We start from the raw sequence: 14,803 nt of genomic DNA on the forward strand, positions 1-14,803 counted from the left end.
CTTGATCCACTCTCCGTCTTTATCTGGAGTAGCTGGGCACTGACGCCCAGCCCAGCCAGCGGTAGGGAGGACTCGGCAAGCCCTGTGCAGTGTGTGGGCCTTCTTCCGCCCCAGCAGCTTGCGAGGGCGGGGCGGGGCGGGGCGGGGCGGCTCTGCTACATGGGTGGTCCCCACACCCGTGACCTGGGACCTCGGAGAACGTCCTCTGCAGCCAGGGCCTTGGATTGAGGGGGGCGTGGGGGGTGGTCTTTGGCCTGGCCCGGGAGACTTGAAGAGAATCCCTCAGGTTCTAGGAAACAAAAGCCTGTGTGTGTGTGTGGGGGGGGGGGGGGGTGCTTCCCGCCCCTAGGTTTCTGGGCCAGCCTTCTGCGCCTGCCTGCGAGGGCGCCTTTCCAGCAGGCGCCTGGGGCCTAGGCCAATGTTTAGCGCCCAGCTCGAAACAACGGAAAGCAAAAATAAAATCATCATGAATGTAAAATTTTATTCCGAGGGAGAAGAGTGAAGAAGCACACTTTCGTGGTAAGGTGCCATTCTCTAGTAGTACCCAAAACATTCTCTTTATTCTTTTCCTTCTTTCAGAGAATGAATCTTGAGTTAGGGATTGGGGTGGGGTGTATTCCCAAGTACTTACTGTAGCTTTGAGTAGCTCGCGGGCTCCGGGTTCCGCTTGGACTAAGGATCTCCAATTTCTGCCAGTGCCCTAGACTTTAAACTCAGTGAATAAATGTTCAGAAACATAGCTCAACGATTCTGGCTAAATTCAAGTTTGTGCCCCCGCGCTCCCTTTTTATAGGAGAGAAAATGTCTCCTTGATTAAACAATTTCTTTTGTTTGTTTGATTTTTGTTTGTTTGTTTTGTTTTGTTTTCAAGACAGGGCTTCTCTGTGTAACAGCTCTGGACCAAGCTGGCCTTGAACTCACAGGGATCCACCTGCCTCTGCCTCCCTAGTGCTGGGACTAAAGGCGTGCGCCACCACTGCCCCGCTAAACAACTTCTTGTTTCTTCCCTTTTTTGTTCATTGGTGCTTTACCATGGGTGTCGGGTCCCCTGGAACTGGAGTTACAGACAGTTGTGAGCTGCCATGTGGGTGCTGGGAATTGAACCCCGGGTCCTCTGAAGAGTAGTCAGTGCTCTTAACCACTGAGCCGTCTCTCCAGCCCGACTTCATGTTTCTTTTCTTCTTCTTCTTTTTTTTTTTCCAGTTGTATTTCTACATATTGCTAGTAACTTCAGTCAGGAGGGCTTAACATTAGTATATTGGAACAGTTGATCAAATGAAAAGTAAGAATTAAACAAACCAAAGGTGGATGAGGATCCCATGAGAATCTTCACCGACTGCTGAAATCTACAAGTAGCCGGCAGGACCAGAAGTTGGTGGGAACCTGGCCGGTGGCATAGCAAGGAATGTGCCACGGGCTTCTCAGGGGTCTTCTTTTTATCTCCCGCCCCCTTCCATGTTTGAGACAAGGTTTCACTGGCTCAACATCATGTAGACCAGGCTGGCCTCAAACCCACAATGACCCACCTGCCTCTGCCTCCTATCTTTTTTTTCTTTTTTAAAGATTACCACAAATTTAGTGTTTCAAAAGAACACAAATTTGCCATCATACTGTTCTAAAAAACAGCAGTCCCAAATGAGTCTGGCTGAGCTAGACTCAAATGTAATTAGGACTCTACGTTTTGGGGCTCCAGGGAAGGATCTTTTTTCCCCCCTGAATTCCGGAGACTACATGGGGTCCTGGGAATGTCCCCTTCCTCCTTCAGAATTCGTCATTCCGACTTTTTCTCGTTCTCCCACCACCTTCTCATAGGACAGGCCTTGTGGTTCTCCAGGACGACTGTCCCATTTCTAAATCCTTAACTTGGGGCCAGCTAGACGGCTCGGGCTGAAAGCGCTTGCTGCCAAGCCTGAGTTGGACACCAAGAACCAAACAGTTGAAAGAGCCCCTGACTGCCATGTATAAGCCAGAGAACGCCTCTGTGTATGTGTGTCCCACAAAATAAAGTAGGAAATGTAAAGAAGTTAAAATCCTTAATGTAACCACATCTCCAAAGTTCCTTTCACCAGGTATGGTAAGATCTATAGACTGCAGGGTTTCCGACATAGACATGTTGAGGGGGGCCATGGTTTAGTCTATCACAAATCCCTTTTCTAGTCTTATGCGTGACTTACAGTGAGGAAGCAGAGGATGGACAGAGCTGACTACTGGCAAGAGTGAGGTAGGAATTCTCTGGTCATCTCTATCACCTGACATGGACTGAGGGCTTACTGTGTGTACATACTTACCTATGAAGGTTACTACACAGGCTTCATTATGTTTTAACTCATCCTAAGGCCAGATGTGTTAACAGGACCAGGATCTGTTTCAAAAAGAGAAACAGACTGGGCACAGTGGTGAACCTGGAGTCTCAGCTAGTCGAGATAGAAGAGCACTTAAAGTGGGACTTCAAGACTGAGCCATGATGAAACCATCACAAAAAAAAAAAAAAAAAAAAAAAAAAAGAAGAGTTGGGGAGGGGACACAGCGCAGCTACTTCCACCTGAAGAGTTCTAGTGTGTTTTTTAAAAACCTCAGAAACATTTTATAGACACCTTCATTCTCTCCAGAGTATGTTTATAGGAAGCGAATATTTCAGATTGCTCTAGGTAAAGCATTTAGAGGAAGTCCTAAAATAGAGGGGAACTCAGAGCTCAGTTTGCAGAGTTGCTGGAGGATGTAGCTCAGGGGTAGAGCCCTTGGCCAGCAGTCATGAAATCCTAGGATCAAACCCTCACCCCCCACACCCCCAAAATCCTGCAAACCTATGGAGTCTTCTCACGCCATGACAGCAATCTGATGAGCCAATCAGAGAAACAGAGCCTAGAGATCCCAAAAATAATGTTCAAACATCAATGCTCAATTTAATAAATGAAACGCAACACAGCAATAAGAGGAACATTATAGAAGTCATTAGACAAATAGATTGCAGTGTGGAAGACAACCAATTTGTATCTTTAAAAAAAAATTTATTTATTTTATGTGGATTGGTGTTTTGCCATGGGTGTTGGGTCCACTGGAACTGGAATCATAGACAGTTGTGAGCTGCCATGTCGATGTTGGGAATTGAACCTGGGTCCTCTGGAAGAGCAACCAGTGCTCTTAACCATTGAGCCATCTCTCCAGCCCCCTACCACACACCACAGTACATTCCAGAAGATAAAAGAGCTAAATATTTTAAAGGGAAACTAGAAAAGAAAGAGGAGTGGGGGAGAGACTATACCTGTCCCAGGTCTAGGGAAGAAGACGGACAGCATTTCAGGGTCTCTGCCCCACACACTGTGGTTCACCCTTCCACAGTGGTGAGTCTTGAAGTGTCACATTTGTACTCTAAGACCTGGTCCCCTAGGCACAAAGGACTGGACCACACTGCACACTGCATTGGTTTTCTAAATCTGCCACCACGAAATCGGCTGCCACCAAAACTCACGTTGCTCTAAGCACAGAAACTTGCTTCATGACGGAGGCAGAAGTCTGAAATTGAGGTTTGCTGGGGTCGTGTTCATCTGAAGCTTCTCAGGGAAGAACCTTCTTTGCCTCTTCCAGTTTCTGGTAGCCGTGGGCGTTCCTTGGCTCAAGGCAGCAGCATCGCAACCGCTCCCAATCTTTACACGACCATCCTCTGCATCTGTCTGTGACCCAGTTTCCCTTACTGAGTACTAGTCCTTGAACTAAGGCTCCACTCTACTGTGTTATGTCCTCAGTATATCTGCAATGACCCTCTCCAAGAAAGGTCGCGTTCTGAGTTGGGGGAGGTCATGTGTCTTTTTAGGGAGGACACAGTGTAACCCGTATCGGGTACCTGGTACAAATAGTCCCAGAGTCAATTTCTTCTTCTCCTGGGACTTGGGCTTTGAGAGTGAGATTCTAGTCCAGCAGGGAAGTTGAGGCTATTCATGGACTAAACAGCCAAGAATGTGTGTTTACCAAGAGGCGAGAAGGAGATGAAGTCAAGTGAAGGTGGGTGGAGAGGCAGAGATGGAGGGCCAGAGTAAGGAGTCTCCTGGAGTAGCTGACCTCCAGGCTGACTCTCTGCAGCTCTCCTGCTTCTCTGCCTGGGGTTCCCCGAGGTGCCCTGTGTGCTCACAGAAGACCTGTTTCCTTTGCTCAAGGAAGCTCAACTTGGTTCCTCTTGCTTATAAATAATAATAATTATTATTATAATAAACTAGAAACAAATGAAAGGGCCATGTTTATTTTTTTTTTAAGTTTTTCGAGACAGGGTTTCTCTGTGTAGCCCTGGTTGTCCTGGAACTCGCCCTGTCGACCAGGCTGGCTGAGATCCTCCTGCCTCTGCCTCCGAGTGCTGGGGTTAAAGTCGTGCGCCACCACCGCCCTGTGCTGTGTTCTTTTGCAATAGGTGCTCCGGTACTTTTCCATGAACTCCATGCAGGAGACAACCAAGACTATTGCCTTGAGAGGTCTGATATGAGTCTCACTAGGCAGAAATCAAGGTGTCAACAGGGCTCCAGTGCTTTCTGGAATCTTGACTCCTTGGCTGGTAGCCCCTTTGTAGCATGAATCTTAAAAGTTCTTATTAATAAAATCAAACCAGAGCCAGGTATTGGGGTGAACGCTGGAAGATCAGAGAGACAGAAGAGGCCACAGCCACCTCATCTTGCCAGTTCCTCAGATGATCCTGTTTCCTCAGACTGGAAGCCTCTGAGTCCTCATCCAAAATGGATCTCAGCTGAACTGCTGCTCCAAAGCCTGAAACCTTAACCAGCTAAAAGCTTCTAGTTTCTGGTCTTCACGCCTTATATATCTTTCTGTTTTTGCCATCACTCCCTGGGATTAAAGGCTCACTTCTTGGGATTAAAGGCGTGTGTCACCATGCCTGACTGTTTCCAATGTGGCCTTGAACTCACAGAGATCCAGAGGGATTTCTACCTGTGGAATGCTAGGATTAAAGGTGTGAGTGCCACCATTTTCTAGCCTTTGTATCTAGTGGCTGTTCTGTCTCTGACCCCAGATAAGTTTATTAGGGTGCACAATATTTTGGGGAACACAATACTACCACACCCCTTTCTCACCAGCATTCCTTGGCTGGTAGCCCCTTCCTCCATCCTCAGTCAGGTTGGGTCCTTACACATTCCTCTCTCTGGTTCTGCAGCTAGGAGACGTTTTCTATTTTTAATGACTATTTTAAAAAATATAAAAAATTTTAATATTTAATTTTTAAGATTAAAATGTGATTAGCTTGGGCCCGTGTGCATAACCCAGTCTATTCTCTGCCCTCAGGAATCTCAGCCATTAATCACACCCATTGACAAAGTCCCTTTTGCCGTGGGGTAATGTGGCTGGTTGTGTGTGGTGGATATTTAGGATGTGAAGTTTTTAGGGTTAGTTATTTTGTCAAGCACACAAGTACAATAAAGCATATCATGAACATTTGTCCTAAGTTAGAAGGCCAATGGTTTAACTGTCGTGTACTGCTTCTTCGCCTTACAAAACTGCCTCCCTCCATTGAACTGCTCAGTTTGAAGTTCTGAAGAACACAGGGTCAACGTTGTCAAGTTCCAGGACCTTTATTTAACTGCCTTTTCATACCTGAAGTTTCAGAAAGACACTAAATGAAGCCATATTCCCAGAAGGCCTGATTAGAGCCAGGGAAAAATGGAAAAAATGGGGTGAAATCTATACCCTGTCGTGACGGTTCGTTTTGGTTGTCAACTTGACACAATATGGAATCACCCAGGAAAGAAGTCTCAAGGACTTGATTTGTCCTTTAACTTAAATTGTCTAGGTTAGGTTGGCCTGCAGGCATACTTGTGGGGGCGTTTAATTGGGTGAATTTATGTAGGAAACCCCCCCAGTGTGGACAGCACCATTTCATACACTGTGCCCTGGGCTGAATGAAAAGGAGCGTGAGCTGAGTACAGCATGCACGCCTTCATTCTTTGCTCTCTGCTCTGGACTGGGGATGAACTGTGACCAGTCGCTTCAGGCTCCCAACATTTGCTCCCGTGCCGTGATTGATGTGATTGCCCCAGAACTGTGAACCAAATAAATCTTTTCTCCCTCAAGTTGCTTTTGTCTGGGTATTTTATCATAGCAAGGGGAAAGGATACTTAAGACGTTTACTAACAAATTGCATGTATTAAAATGAAATTACTGAAGGGAAGCAGTTTGCAAAGAAATTAAAATCCGACCAAGCATGGCGGCACATACCCATAATCCCTACAGCCTGGGTAGTCCAGCAAAGCCTGTCTCACCCTGGAGAGGCTGAGAACTCAGCAGTTGCTCGGGCCACGAGGCTGCAAGCTCCAGCGGCCTCAGTCTGGGGCTGAAGCTCTGGTGGATTCCTGTGGAGCCATTGGTCTTCAGGCCATGTTGGAAGCCCAAAGAAGCTAGGTCCTGACATCAGGAAAGAAATGTCACAATGGTGGCAATAGCAGCTAGATACCCGGACTCACCAGGGAGATGTGGAGGCAATGCATCAGCCAGCAAAGCTTTTCTCTCAGACTTTTTTTAAAGCACGATCTCACTGTGGTAGCCCTGGCTGGCCTGGTATTTGCTAACAGAAGCTAGGCCAGCTTCAAACTCACAGTTTTCCTCCTGCCTCAGCATTCCAACTGCTAGGATCACAAGCATTTCCTCCCAAAGCCTTGTGGAGACTAGTACCCCTCTGGTGTATTCTTAGCCTTCACTACTTCTGTTCAAAGCCTCCATCTCTAGCTTTAGAGTGTGTGAGCTATGATACATACTTGAATAAATCTGTCTCCTCTAGTTGAGTATAAACTTAAAAGGGCAGAAGCTTGTCTGGTTCTCTCCCTAGTGCTCGAAAGGCACCTGGCATGCCGTGTTTGCTGAGTCAATACTCATGTTTACCTGCCTTCCTGTAGCGGTCCATTGACTCAGCTAAAACCTTTATCAAGATATCCAGACTTAACTCAGAGGAGATTTTCTGTTTCTTTTTGCTTTATTTGCTTGTTTATTTATTTATTTTTTTTTTGAGTTAAGTTCTCATGTAGCCCAGGCTAGCCTCAAACTCACTATGTAGCTGAAGATGACTTTGTGTCTACCGTGTGTTTATGGATACCAACAGAAGCCTGAAGAGCTCATTGGATCCCCTGGAGTTGGAGTTACAGGTAGTCGTGAGCCACCTGATATGGGTGCTGGGGGCCAAACTCAGGTCTTCTAGAGGAGCATGAAGTGCTCTTAACCATGGAGCCATCTCCCTAGCCCCAAAACTTTGGTGGTTTTTGTTTGTTTGTTTGTTTTTCCGAGACAGGGTTTCTCTGTGTAATTTTGGTGCCTGTCTTGGCTCTTACTCTGTAGACCAGGCTGGCCTCGAACTCACAGAGATCCACCTGGCTCGGCCTCCTGAGTGCTGGGATTAAAGGCATGCACCACCACCACCCTGTCAAAACTTTGTTTTTAACTAAAAGACAAAAATAATGAGGTTGGTAGTATAGTTCAGTGGTACACCACTTGCCTAGTACGCAGGTACCCTGGGTATGATCTTCAGCACTAGAAGGAAAAAAAAAATAACAAAAAAAACCCTCAACTATGTCATCATAGAAGACACACTGGTGTTACCCTTTTATGGCCACACCCATCCCTCCCTACCATCACTAACCCCTGGCAACCACTAATCTGTTCTCCATCTCTATAATTATGCTACTCCACGAATGATATAGAAATGGAACAAGCCAGTAGGTATCCCTGTGAGACTTGCTTTTCCCCCACTCTATACAATTCCTTTACCATCTATCCATGCTTTTACTTGTATCAATAACATTGTCCTTTTAAATGAGGCTACTATATCATTATAAGGACAAACAAATCCCAGTTCATTTAGCTACTCATCCATTACAGGATATTTGGCTGGTTTCCAGTTTGGAGCTATTACAAATAAAATTGCTATGAACATTTGTATACAAGTTCCTGCATGAAAATGAATTTTCATATCTCTTGGATAAATGCCCAGGAAAAAAATATATATATACACATACAGTTTTTGTTTGTTTGGGTTATTTGTTGTTTGATTTCAGGAACAGACAAACGGTTTTCCAAAGGGTGTCATTTTATATTCACCAGTGTGAATGACCAAGTTTCTCTGCAGCTTTGCAAGCATTTAGTGTTAAACCATATGGGTGTGGGGGGGGGGGGCCGCGGAAATCCAGGGCCTCATATATGCAAAGCAGACATTCTACACATTTTTATAAGTGTGGGTTATGTCTCATTATGGCTTAATTGCATTTCTCTAATGGCTACTGATGCTGAGTTATTGTTTATCTGCCATCTAAACATTCTTTATCTCTCTCCTCTCTTCTCTTCTTCTCTTTTCTTCTGATTCTTTCTCCTCTCCTTCCCCTACCCCATGAGGATCTTGCTATGTTGGTCAAGCTGCTTTTAAACTTTTGGGAAGTGTTTTTCCTCAGCCCCCCAAGTACTATGGATCACAGAGCTCACCTACATAGCCAACTGTTACTTATTCTCTTGATGAGTAGCCTGTGCATCTCATTGGTTCATTGAATCTGTAATTGAATCGTTTGATTTTGTTGTGGTTTTGGGTTTTTTTTTGTGATAAAATCCCATGTATCACAAACTAACCTCAAACTTGATATATGCCCAAGGATAACCTTGAATGATCTTCCTGCCTGTACCTCTTGAGTCTTGGGATTACAAGTGTGTGCTGCCTCTCTGTTTTAGAATTGTTGGACTTTTTAATGTCATTTTGCAAGTCCTTTTGTTGTTGTTGTTGTTTTTGGTTTTTTGAGACAGGGTTTCTCTGTGTGGCCACAGCTATCCTGGAACTCACTCTGAAGACCAGGCTGGATTTGAACTCAGAGATCCACCTGCCTCTGCCTCCCAAGTGCTGGGATTCAAGGTGTACTCAACCACACCTAGCTTGTTTTTATTTATTTATTTTTTATTTATTTATTTATTTATTTATTTATTTTGGTTTTTCGAGACAGGGTTTCCCTGTGTAGCTTTGCGCCTTTCCTGGAACTCGCTCTGTAGTCCAGGCTGGCCTCGAACTCACAGAAATCTGCCTGCCTCTGCCTCCCGAGTGCTGGGATTAAAGGCGTGCGCCGCCACCACCGCCGGCATTTATTTTTTTTAAGACAAGGTTTCTCTGTGTAGCTGGCTGCCCTGGAACTCTCTCTCTCTCTGTAGATCAGGCTGGCTTCAAACTCAGAGATCCACCTGCCTCTGCTCCAAAGTGCTATTATTAAAAGCATGTGTCACCATGCCTGGTTTAATTTTGTTTTTATTGTGTGTGTGTCTCTGTCTGTGCTGATACCCAGAGGCCGGCGGAGTTACATTCCTCTGGAGCTATGTTTACAGGCAGTTATGAGTCACTCAACACAGGTGCTGAGAATCAAACTTGGGTCCTCTACATGAGCAGTATAAGCTCTTAACCAATGAATCATCTCTCTAGCCCCTCTTCATTCTTTTCTTTTTTTTTTTTTTTTTTTTTTTTTTTTTGGTTTTTCGAGACAGGGTTTCTCTGTGTAGCTTTGCGCCTTTCCTGGAACTCGCTTTGGAGACCAGGCTGGCCTCAAACTCACAGAGATCCGCCTGGCTCTGCCTCCCAAGTGCTGGGATTAAAGGCGTGCGCCACCACCGCCCGGCCCCTCTTCATTCTTTTAACTGTGTCTTTGGCAGAGTAATAGAAGTTTAATTTATCAGTAAGTTACCAATATTAACATTCAGTCTTCTGACACATCCTTCTGGTGTCAAGTTTAAGAACCCTGCCTAGGGCTGGAGAGATGGCTCAGCGGTTAAGAGCACTGGCTGCTCTTCCAGAGGACCCAGGTTCAATTCCCAGCACCCCCTGGTCAGCTTATAACTGCCTGTAACTCCCATTTCAGGGGATTCAACACCTTCACACAGATATACACAAAACATGAATGCATATGATTTAAAAATAATTTAAATGCTGGGTGGTGGCGGCGGCGGCAGCAGCAGCGGCAGCGGATCTCTGTGAGTTCGAGCCCAGCCTGGTCTACAGAGTGAGATCCAGAACAGGCACCAAAACTACACAGAGAAACCCTGTCTCGAAAAACCAATAAATAAATAAATAAATAAAAATTAATTAATTAAAAAAAAAAGAACTCTGCCTAAAGGAAAGATTGTAAGAGCCAGCGAGGATGGAAGACACCAAGGAAACAAGGCCTTCTAGACACAACATGACCAACACACACGTGAACTCACAGAGACTGTGTGTGGCAGAACACACGCACGGCCTGCACAGGTCTAAGCCAGATGAAGTCTCAGAGCTGAGAGGGAAAGTGGACACCAGCCCCGATTCCTAACCCAGGAGCTATGTCCAATTAATAACCACTCAAAAAGGAAAAATTGGTTTTCTCCAATGGAGTCTCACAGGGTATACAAACCATTCTTAAGGAAGGCCCAGGATCCACAGTAGATAGCCAACACAAATGAACTCAATGGTATCTTTTGAAATTTCTCATAATGTTTATCTGGGGATTTCCCCCTCACCTCCAGGTCTGTATATTACTGTTTGTGATTTTGTATCTTTACGGGATTTCTGTGTGTGCTAATGTGTGTTTCTTGTGCTCTTTCTTTGGTCCCCCCCCCAATTCATTTGTTTGTTTTGGCCTATTCAAATTGTTTGTTTTTATTTTTCTTTCTTTTACATGCCTGTTTGTTTTCTAATGAGAGAAAGAGCAAGAAAGGGTGTGGTTTTGGGAGGGTGGGGAAGTGGAGAGAATCTCAGAGAAGTTTGGGGAGGGAAACTCAGAATATATTGTATTAAAAAATCCATTTTCAGTTAAAAACAAAAAAGAACTCTACCAGTAAAAGTTCTAAATATCTTCTCTTATAGCCTTTTAAAAAGTATTGCAAGTCGGGGGCTGGAGAGATGACTCAGTGTTTGAAACAGTGCTTACTTCTCTTGTGGAAGACCAGGTTCGGTTCCCAGCACCCACAAAAAATGTCTCAAACTCACCTCTAACTCCAGTTCCCAGAGATCCAACACCCTCTGGCTTCTGTGGACACCTGCATGCATGTAGTGCACATAAACTCAGGCAGGCACACACACGCACACATACACACACACACATACATGCACACACATCATACACACATCACACATACATGCACACACATACACATACCACACATACATGCACACACACACACAAATAAATAAATCTTCAAAAGTTTTGTGGTTTAAAATTTGCATTTAAGCCCATGGTTCTTTTGGAATTAGTTTTTGTTTGAGCTGTGATAGTTAGGCTCAGTTTCTTCTCCTTTGATCTATAGCTACCTGACTGTCATAGCACCATTTATTGGTGAGATTCTCCTTGCAACATTGCTGCTTTTGATACTTCATCAAAGAACTAACTAAAGAGCTGGAGAGATGATGGGGCAGCAGCTAAGAGCACTGGCTGCTCTTCCAGAGGACCCAGGTTTGATATCATGTGGTATCCCACAACTGTCTGTAACTCCAGTCCCAAGGGATTCAATGCCCTCTTCTGACCTCTCCCATGCAAAACACCTATATACATAAAATAAAAATAAATAAATAAAGGTATATATATATATATATATATATATATATATATATATATATATATATATATACTAGCCAGATGCGGTGATTTATGCCTTTAATCCCAGCACTCTGGAGGCAGAAGCAGGAGGATCTCTGTGAGTTCAAGACCAACCTGGCCTACATAGTGAATTCCAGACCAGCCAGGGTTGCACAGTGAGACCTTGTCTCAAAACAAATAGACAAACAAAAACCACTAACTGAAGGGGCCAGTGAGCTAGCCCCTCAGGTAAAATGGTGCTTGCTGTCAGGACTGAGGACCTGAGAGCTTGATGGGAGAACCCAGGTGGTGGAAGGAGAGAACGGACTCCTGAAAATTGTCCTCTGCCCTTCCAATGCAGGCTGCGACGTAAGTGCAAGTGTACACACACACACACACACACACACACACACACACACACACACACACACTCTAAGATTTTGATAAATAAATAAATGTAAAAAAAGAAAAACTAACTGGACATATTTTGGGCATATTTCTGTTTCATTGAAGTATATCTTCTACCCTCCTGCTAATACTTCACTGCCTGATTCTTTTGCTTTTAGACAGGATCTCATGTAGCCTAGACTGGCTTAGAACTGATTATGTAGCTGAAGATGTCCTTGAACTCCTAATCTTCTTGCCTCTACCTCCCAAGTGCTGGGATTGTAGGCATGCAGCACCCAGGCTGTGTGCACATTAAGCATTCTACCAGTTGAGCTACATTTCCGTTCCTGCACCCTCTTGATAACCGGAGTAGTACTCTGCCTAAATACTGGGCAGGGATTCCTTCTGTTTTCAAGAACTGTCTTGGGTGATGACTTGAGTTAGCTGACTCAATGGTAGAGCACTTGTCTAGCATGTGGGAGGCCCTGGACTCAATCCCCAGTATCACGCGCAGACAAAAATCTCAGCTATTCTAAGGCCTTCCAATTTGCACTCAAATTTTAGAATAAACTTATGTCTGCAGAGAAACTTCATGAGATCTTTTAAAAATCGAGAACAATATTTAGAGAAAAAATTCTGCTTAAAAGAATATTTTTAGCTAACTGCTCGCAATATCTTGGCATTTTGTAGCAATCCAAACAGTCCTTGGTTTCTCCCTTTGGATAAATTCTGCTATTGTAAATTCTCCTCTATCATAAACACCAGAGCCACAGTTCATTCTCCATATCGTCTTGTTTTCTAGTTGAATATAACTGCTGAGGAATTATTGCTAATGACCAGAAGGAGCTATTACTAACTGTAAAGTCTGTATTTCCATTCATTTTAGAATTTGAATGAATCTCATTTACTCTCCAGCCAGAGGAGCTTGCTGCAGAAGCCTGATTAAGAGACTGAGCTGTGGGACTCATGTAACACGAATTGCTAAATGGTCTTTTAATAAAAAAAACCTGAAGCCAGAAATTGGTGTAAATGCTGAAAGATCAGAGAGACAAAGGAACAAGTCACCTCTTACCTCTAGGACTCCTCAGCCTGAAAAGCCCCAATCAATAGGCCTCTAGCCAAATGAGCTTCCTATACCTTTCTCCACCCAGCCGTTAAAGGCATGTGTGCTTTCCAACAACTAGAATTAAAGGTGTGTGTCACCACTGCCTGGCTCTGTTTCTCTCCTAGACTAAGTCAATCTCATGTAGTCAAGGGTGGCTTTGAACTCACAGAGATCTAGATGGATCTCTGCCTCCTGAGTGCTAGGATTAAAGGTGTGTGCCACCACCGCCTGGCCTCTATGTTTAATCTAGTGGCTTGTTCTGTTCTCTGATCTTCAGGCAGATTTTATTAGGGTACACAGTATATATTATAAGGTGCGAGGAGACAGGAACTAGAAGACTTTTTGGCTGAGGAAGCTCATTTGGCTTGAGAGGCCTGTCGGCTGAGGCTTTTCAAGCTGAGGAGTCCTAGAGGTAAGAGGTGGCTTGTTCCTTTGTCTCTCTGATCTTTCAGCATTTACCTCAATATCTGGGTCCAGGTTTTTATTAAAAGACCATTTAGAAATTCAGGCTACATGTAGCTTGGGGCATGAATTCTCGAAAAAGCCACTTGCCTGTGGCTCAGGCTGGAGCTATAAGCAGCCGGAGTTCCTACCCTGCTGGCTAAATTTTTGTTGCAGCCTCGCTGCAGCGAACTCCATAGGCTTTTGGACTCCAAAACCCGCAGGAGTTGGCCACTTTCTCATGTTCCCCTGTGCAGATGGCTGGACCTTTTGCTTCTTTCCTCTCCTGGTGGGTTTTGGCTTTCCCTGGGCCCCCTTCTCGGGCTGCTGCCACACTGTCATCTGAATCATCACTGTCAGCAGATTTGGTGAGTCAATTGTGATTTCTTAAACGGAGGCATTAGTTAAAAGAAATTTTTTTTTTCCCCCACATTAAAAAGTGGAAAACCTTTTTTTCAATGGAGGGAATTTGGTCTCTGATAATATGATTGATGTTATGAAAATGGAACAATTAAACAAGAGGATAATTAATGTTAATGGAATTTATGTAATGTTAATTATAAATATTATTTGTTTGATCATTTTTACTTTATCATTAAAAAAGTTGGTTAATATGAGTGCCAAGATAAAAGTTTTAGAAAAACTTGTTAAAACAGATCACAGAGATATTCAGACCCAGACAGAAGAATTTAAAGGAGAAACAATCTCAACATTGTATTATAAGGTTACAGAGAAATAGCCAAAGGCGTTCAAACACCCAACATTAATCTATCCAGTAACCTTACAGGAACTAACTACCCAGTGATAGATATCCTCAAGGCTGTGTAAGAGTTGACTGGACTCTTGTGTAAATGTTAGATTTGAGGAGATTCAAAGAAGCAATAGTCTCATATGGCATCCACTCATCTTTCATGAAGCAGATGTTAAACTCATGGTCAACTTGTAATAGAATTATCCCTCAAGACTGGAGAGATTTAGCTATAGCAGTTTTGGAGGCTTGTCCTCAATCACAATGGAGGACCTTGTGGAAGGATGAGGCTAAGACCATTGAACAATAAAGTAGAACTAGAGGTATGGAATTTCCCAAGATCAACTTCCAGGAGAGAGTGATTATGCTGATATACAAAGATAATCTTCATATAATGACCACACCCTGACTTTATGCCTCATGGCAGCCTTGAATGCTTGAGACAGAATTGAAGAAGTAGGAAAGAAAATTGAGTCATTTACAAAAGTTATACAGGGCCCAAAAGAAACCCTCACTGATTTCTTACAAAGATTGACTTCAGCAGTAAATAGAATGATACCAAATTCAGAAGCT

The sequence above is a fragment of the Peromyscus californicus genome, unplaced genomic scaffold (genome assembly GCF_007827085.1).
Source record: "Peromyscus californicus insignis strain IS unplaced genomic scaffold, ASM782708v3 Scaffold_6__1_contigs__length_162567912, whole genome shotgun sequence".
Classification (NCBI taxonomy): domain Eukaryota; kingdom Metazoa; phylum Chordata; class Mammalia; order Rodentia; family Cricetidae; genus Peromyscus; species Peromyscus californicus.